At 41.9% G+C, this 7,256-nt stretch overlaps 1 non-coding gene across 1 annotated transcript; it reads left to right on the forward strand.

Moving 5' to 3' along the window:
* Positions 1 to 6,623: 6,623 nt before the first annotated feature.
* On the forward strand, positions 6,624 to 6,731 carry LOC112787369 (small nucleolar RNA R71). Its single transcript, XR_003194787.1, has one exon. It is a non-coding gene; the product is annotated as a small nucleolar RNA R71 (small nucleolar RNA).
* The last annotated feature ends 525 nt before the right edge of the window (positions 6,732 to 7,256 follow it).

Here is a 7,256-nt window from a genome sequence, read left to right on the forward strand (position 1 = left end):
CTTCGAAATGATATAAAATTTGTCATATGTTGCTGGTGCACGAAATTGTGATGTCCAGGCTCGAACAATCCCTGGTAATGGCTCCAAAGCTTGGTGCTTTGATCTTAATTCATAATTGTCACAACTTCGATACAACTAACCAGCAAGTGCACTGGGTCGTCCAAGTAATACCTTACGTGAGTAAGGGTCGAATCCCACGGAGATTGTTGGTATGAAGCAAGCTATGGTCACCTTGTAAATCTCAGTCAGGCAGATATAAAGTGATAATGGTATTTTCGAATATTATATAATAAAATAGGGATAGAGATACTTATGTAAATCATTGGTAGGAATTTCAGATAAGCGAATGGAGATGCTTTTCGTTCCTCTGAACCTCTGCTTTCCTGCTATCTTCATCCAATCAGTCTTACTCCTTTCCATGGCTGGCTGTATGCAAGGGCATCACCGTTGTCAGTGGCTACATCCCCTCCTCTCAGTGAATAATATGCTCACGCACCCTGTCACGGCACAGCTATTCATCTGTCGGTTCCCGATCATGCTGGAATAGGATTCACCCTCCTTTTGCGTCTGTCACTAACGCCCAGCACTCGCGAGTTTGAAGCTCGTCACAGTCATTCAATCATTGAATCCTACTCAGAATACCACAGACAAGGTTTAGACCTTCCGGATTCTCTTGAATGCCGCCATCATTCTAGCTTACGCCACGAAGATTCCTGTTAGGAGATCTAAGAGATATTCATTGTAGCTTAATTCCTGTAGAACAGAAGTGTTTGTCAGGCACGCGTTCATAGGGGAGATGGTGATGAGCGTCACACATAATCATCACCTTCATCACGTTCTTGGGTGCGAATGGATATCTTAGAAGCGAAATAAGATGAATTGAATAGAAAACAGTAGTACTTGCATTAATCTTTGAGGAACAGCAGAGCTCCACACCTTAATCTATGGAGTGTAGAAACTCTACCGTTGAAAATACATAAGTGAAAGGTCCAGGCATGGCCGAGATGGCCAGCCCCCTAAACGAGATCACAGGATCAGAATACAATCCAGGATCCAAAGATGGTCAAAAAGACTCCTAATACAATAGTAAGAGGTCCTATTTATAATAAACTAGCTACTAAGGTTTACATGAGTAAGTAATTGATGCATAAATCCACTTCCGGGGCCCACTTAGTGTGTGTTTGGGCTGAGCTTAAGTGTAGCACGTGCAGAGGCCATTTGTGGAGTTGAACGCCAGTTTCTGTGCCAGTTTGGGCGTTCAACTCTGGTTTTGGATCCTTTTCTGGCGCTGGACGCCAGATTTGGGCAGAAGGCTGGCGTTGAACGCCAGTTTACGTCGTCAATACTTGGCCAAAGTATGGACTATTATATATTTCTGGAAAGCCCTGAATGTCTACTTTCCAACGCAATTGGAAGCGTGCCATTTCGAGTTCTGTAGCTCCAGAAAATCCACTTTGAGTGCAGGGAGGTCAGAATCCAACAGCATCAGCAGTCCTTCTTCAACCTCTGAATCTGATTTTTGCTCAAGTCCCTCAATTTCAGCCAGAAAATACCTGAAATCACAGAAAAACACAAAAACTCATAGTAAAGTCCAGAAATGTGAATTTAACATAAAAACTAATGAAAACATCCCTAAAAGTAACTAGATCCTACTAAAAACATACTAAAAACAATGCCAAAAAGCGTATAAATTATCCGCAGATCACAACACCAAACTTAAATTGTTGCCTGTCCCCAAGCAACTGAAAATCAAATAGGATAAAAAGAAGAGAATATACTATAAATTCCAAACTATCAATGAAACATAGTTTCAATCATATGAGCGGGACTTATAGCTTTTTGCCTCTTGAATAGTTTTGGCATCTCACTTTATCCATTGAAGTTTAGAATGATTGGCATCTATAGGAACTACAGATTTTGAATAGTGTTATTGACTCTCCTAGTTCAGTATGATGATTCTTGAACACAGCTTCTTTATGAGTCTTGGCCGTGGCCCTAAGCACTTTGTTTTCCAGTATTACCACCGGATACATAAATGCCACAGACACATAATTGGGTGAACCTTTTCAGATTGTGACTCAGCTTTGCTAAAGTCCCCAATTAGAGGTGTCCAGGGTTCTTAAGCACACTCTTCTTTTGCTTTGGACCTTGACTTTAACCGCTCAGTCTCAAGTTTTCACTTGACACCTACACGCCATAAGCACATGGTTAGGGACAGCTTGGTTTAGCCGCTTAAACCAGGATTTTATTCCTTTAGGCCCTCCTATCCACTGATGCTCAAAGCCTTGGGATCCTTTTTATTTGCCCTTGCCTTTTGGTTTTAAGGGTTATTGGCTTTTTCTGCTTGCTTTTTCTTTTTCTTTCTATTTTTTTCTAATTTTTTTTTTTGCCTCTCTTTTTTTTTTTTTTTTTTTTTACAAGCTTTGTTCTTTGCTGCTTTTTCTTGCTTCAAGAATCATTTTTATGATTTTTCAGATTATCAAATAACATGTCTCCTAGTCATCATTCTTTCAAGAACCAACATATTTAACATTCTTAAACAACAACTTCAAAAGATATATGCACTGTTCAAGCATACATTCAGAAAACAAGAAGCATTGTCACCACATCAATATAATTAAACTAAGTTCAAGGATAAATTCGAAACTCATGTACTTCTTGTTCTTTTGAATTAAAACATTTTTCATTTAAGAGAGGTGATGGATTCATAGGACATTCATAACTTTAAGACATAGTTACTAACTACTAATGATCATATAATGAAGACACAAACATGGATAAGCACACAACATAGAAAACGAAAAACAGAAGAAATAAAAACAAGGAATGAATCCACCTTAGTGATGGTGGCGTTTCCTTCTTGAGGAACCAATAATGTCCTTGAGCTCTTCTATGTCTCTTCCTTGTCTTTGTTGCTCCTCCCTCATTGCTTTTTGATCTTCTCTTATTTCATGAAGCATGATGGAGTGCTTTTGATGTTCCACCCTTAGTTGTCCCATATTGGAACTCAATTCTTCTAGGGAGGTGTTGATGTGCTCCCAATAGTTTTGTGGAGGAAAGTGCATTTGAGGCATTTCCGGAATCTCATGGTGATGAGCTTCTTGCGCCTCTTGAGCTCCATGACTGGGCTCTCTTGCTTGCTCCATCTTTTTCTTAGTGATGGGCTTGTCCTCTTTGATGAGGATATCTCCCTCTATGTCAATCCCAGCTGAATTGCATAGGTGGCAAATGAGGTGAGGGAAGGCTAACCTTGCCATAGTGGAGGACTTGTCAGCCACCTTGTAGAGTTCTTGAGGTATAATCTCATGAACTTCCACCTCTTCTCCAATCATGATGCTATGGATCATGATGGCCCGGTCTGTAGTAACTTCAGACCGGTTGCTAGTGGGAATGATTGAGCATTGAATAAACTCCAACCATCCTCTAGCTATAGGCTTGAGGTCCAATCTTCTTAGTTGAACCGGCTTGCCTTTGGAGTCAATCTTCCATTGAGCTCCTTCTACACATATGTCCATAAGGACTTGGTCCAACCTTTGATCAAAGTTGACTCTCCTTGTGTAGGGGCGTGCGTTCTCTTCCATGTATGGCAAGTTGAACGCCAACCTCACATTCTCCGGACTAAAATCTAAGTATTTCCCCCAAACCATTGTAACATAGTTCTTTGGATCCGGGTTCTTACTTTGATCATGGTTCTTGGTGATCCATGCATTGGCATAGAACTCTTGAACCATTAGGATGCCGACTTGTTGGATGGGATTTGTTAGAACTTCCCAACCTCTTCTTTGAATTTCATGTCGGATCTCTGGATACTCATTTCTTTTGAGTTTAAAAGGGACCTCCGGGATCACCTTTTTCTTGGCCACAACAACATAGAAGTGGTCTTGATGGGCTTTGGAGATGAACCTTTCCATCTCCCATGACTCGGATGTGGAAGCTTTTATCTTCCCTTTCCCTCTTCTAGAGGATTCTCCGGTCTTAGATGCCATCAATGGTAATGGAAAAACAAAAAAGCTATGCTTTTACCACACCAAACTTAGAATATTGCTCGCCCTCGAGCAATAAACAAAAGAATAGAAGAAGAATAAGAAGAAATATGGAGAGGGAGAGGGAGATGTGGTTTCGGCCAAGAAGGGTATAGAGGGGTTGTGTTGTGTGAATTTGATGAAGAATGGAGGTCTTTATATAGGGAAGGGAGGTGGGGTATTGTTTCGGCCATATGGGTGGGAAATTGGTTTTGAATTTTGAAGGTAGGTGGAGTTTATGAGGTAGGTTTATGGGGAAGAGGAGATGGATGTGAGTGGTGAAGGTTTAGTGGGGAAGAGAGATTGAGGTGATTGGTGAGGGGTTTTTAGGGAAGAGTGTTTATGGGGTTGTGTGAAAGAGAGTGGTGAGAAGAAGTGAGTGGAGGTAGGTGGGGATCCTGTGGGGTCCACAGGTCCTGAAATGATCCTGTGGGGTCCACAGATCCTGAGATGATCCTGTGGGGTCCACAGATCCTGAGGTGTCAAGGTATTTACATCCCTGCACCCATTAGGCATGTAAAAATGCCTTTGTACCCAACTCTGGGCGTTTAGCGCCAGGTTGGTGGCCATTTTGGGCATTCAACGCCCATTTGTGTGCCATTTCTAGCGTTGAACGCCAGAACCATGCCTGTTCTGGCGTTCAGCGCCCAGAAGCTGCCCATTTTGGGCGTTCAGCGCCAGAACCATGCTCTGTTCTGGCGCTGAACGCCAGACAGATGCTCCTCCAGGGTGTGATTTTTCTTCTGCTGTTTTTGATTCCGTTTCCAATTTTTATATTTATTTTGTGACTCCACATGATCATGAACCTAAGAAAACATGAAAAATAATAAAAATAAGAATTAGATAAACATTGGGTTGCCTCCCAACAAGCGCTTCTTTAATGTCAATAGCTTGACAGTGGGCTCTCATGGAGCCTCACAGATGTGCAGAGCTTTGTTGAGACTCTCCAACACCAAACTTAGAGTTTGGATATGGGAGTTCAACACCAAACTTAGAGTTTGGTTGTGGCCTCCCAACACCAAACTTAGAGTTTGACTGTGGGGGCTCTGGTTGACTCTGCTTGGAGAGAAGCTTTTGCTGCTTCCTCTCCATGGTTGCAGAGGGAGATCCTTGAGTTTTGAATACAAGGGAGTTCTCATTCCATTGAAGGACTATTTCACCTCTGTCAACATCAATCACAGCTCTTGCTGTGGCCAGGAAAGGTCTTTCTAGGATGATGGATTCATCCTCTTTCTTTCCAGTATCCAGGACTATGAAATCAGTAGGTATGTAAAGGCCCTCAACCTTTACTAATACATCTTCTACTTGTCCATAAGCCTGTTTTCTTGAGCTGTCTGCCATCTCTAGTGAGATTTTAGCAGCTTGCACCCCATAGATTCCCAGTTTCTCTATTACAGAGAGGGGCATGAGGTTTATCCCTGAACCAAGGTCACACAGAGCTTTAAAGATCATGGTGCCTATGGTGCAGGATATTATGAACTTTCCAGGATCCTGTCTCTTCTGAGGCAATGTCAGTTGATCCAGATCACTTAGTTCATTGATGAACAAGGGAGGTTCAACTTCCCAAGTATCAATGCCAAACAATTTGGCATTCAGCTTCATGATTGCACCAAGAAACTTGGCAGTTTGCTCTTCAGTAACATCCTCATTCTCTTTAGAAGAGGAATACTCATCAGAGCTCATGAAGGGCATAAGGAGGTTCAATGGAATCTCTATGGTCTCTAGATGAGTCTCAGATTCCTTTGGTTCCTCAGAGGGAAGCTCCTTATTGACCACTGGACATCCCAGGAGGTCTTCCTCCTTGGGATTCACGTCTTCTCCTCTCCTCACAGGTTCGGCCATGGCGCTTATGTCAATGGCCTTGCACTCTCCTTTTGGGTTCTCTTCTGTATTGCTTGGGAGAGTACTAGGACGGATTTCCGTGATCCTTTTACTCAGCTGGCCCACTTGTACTTCCAGATTTCTAATGGAAGACCTTGTTTCATTCATGAAACTTACAGTGGTTTTAGATAGATCAGAGACTAGATTTGCTAAATTGGAAGCATTTTGGTCAGAGTTCTCTGTCTGTTGCTGAGTTGATGATGGAAAAGGCTTGCTATTGCTAAACCTGTTTCTTCCACCATTATTAAAGCCTTGTTGAGGCTTTTGATCCTTCCATGAGAAATTTGGATGATTTCTCCATGTTGAGTTATAGGTGTTTCCATAAGGTTCACCTAAGTAATTTACCTCTGCTATTGCAGGGTTCTCAGGATCATAGGCTTCTTCTTCAGAAGATGCCTCTTGAGTACTGTTGGATGCATCTTGCATTCCATGCAGACTCTGAGAGATCATATTGACTTGCTGAGTCAATATTTTGTTCTGAGCCAATATGGCATTCAGAGTATCAACTTCAAGAACTCCCTTCTTCATAGGCGTCCCATTACTCACAGGATTCCTTTCGGAAGTGTACATGAACTGGTTATTAGCAACCATGTCAATGAGTTCTTGAGCTTCTGCAGGCGTTTTCTTTAGGTGAATGGATCCACCTGCAGAAGTGTCCAGTGACATCTTTGATAGCTCAGATAAACCATCATAGAATATATCCAGGATGGTCCATTCTGAAAGCATGTCAGAAGGACACTTTTTGGTCAACTGTTTGTATCTTTCCCAAGCTTCATAGAGGGATTCACCTTCTTTCTGTCTGAAGGTTTGAACATCAGCTCTAAGCTTGCTCAGCTTTTGAGGAGGAAAGTACTTGGCTAAGAAAGCCGTGACCAGCTTATCCCAAGAGTTCAGGCTGTCTTTAGGTTGAGAATCCAACCATAATCTAGCTCTGTCTCTTACAGCAAAAGGGAAAAGCATGAGCCTGTAGACTTCAGGATCTACTCCATTAGTCTTAACAGTATCACATATCTGCAAGAATTCAGTTAAGAACTGAAAAGGATCTTCAGATGGAAGTCCATGAAACTTGCAGTTCTGCTGCATCAGAGAAACTAATTGAGGTTTCAGCTCAAAGTTGTTTGCTCCAATGGCAGGAATGGAGATGCTTCTTCCATGTAAATTGGAATTAGGTGCAGTAAAGTCACCAAGCATCTTCCTTACATTATTATTATTTTCGGCTGCCATCTCCTCTGCTTGTTCGAAAATTTCTGAAAGGTTATCTCTGGATTGTTGTATTTTAGCTTCTCTTAATTTTCTCTTCAGAGTCCTTTCAGGTTCTGGATCTGCTTCCACAAGAATGCTCTTATCTTTGCT

This window comes from Arachis hypogaea, chromosome 20 (genome assembly GCF_003086295.3).
Source record: "Arachis hypogaea cultivar Tifrunner chromosome 20, arahy.Tifrunner.gnm2.J5K5, whole genome shotgun sequence".
In the NCBI taxonomy this organism is placed as follows: domain Eukaryota; kingdom Viridiplantae; phylum Streptophyta; class Magnoliopsida; order Fabales; family Fabaceae; genus Arachis; species Arachis hypogaea.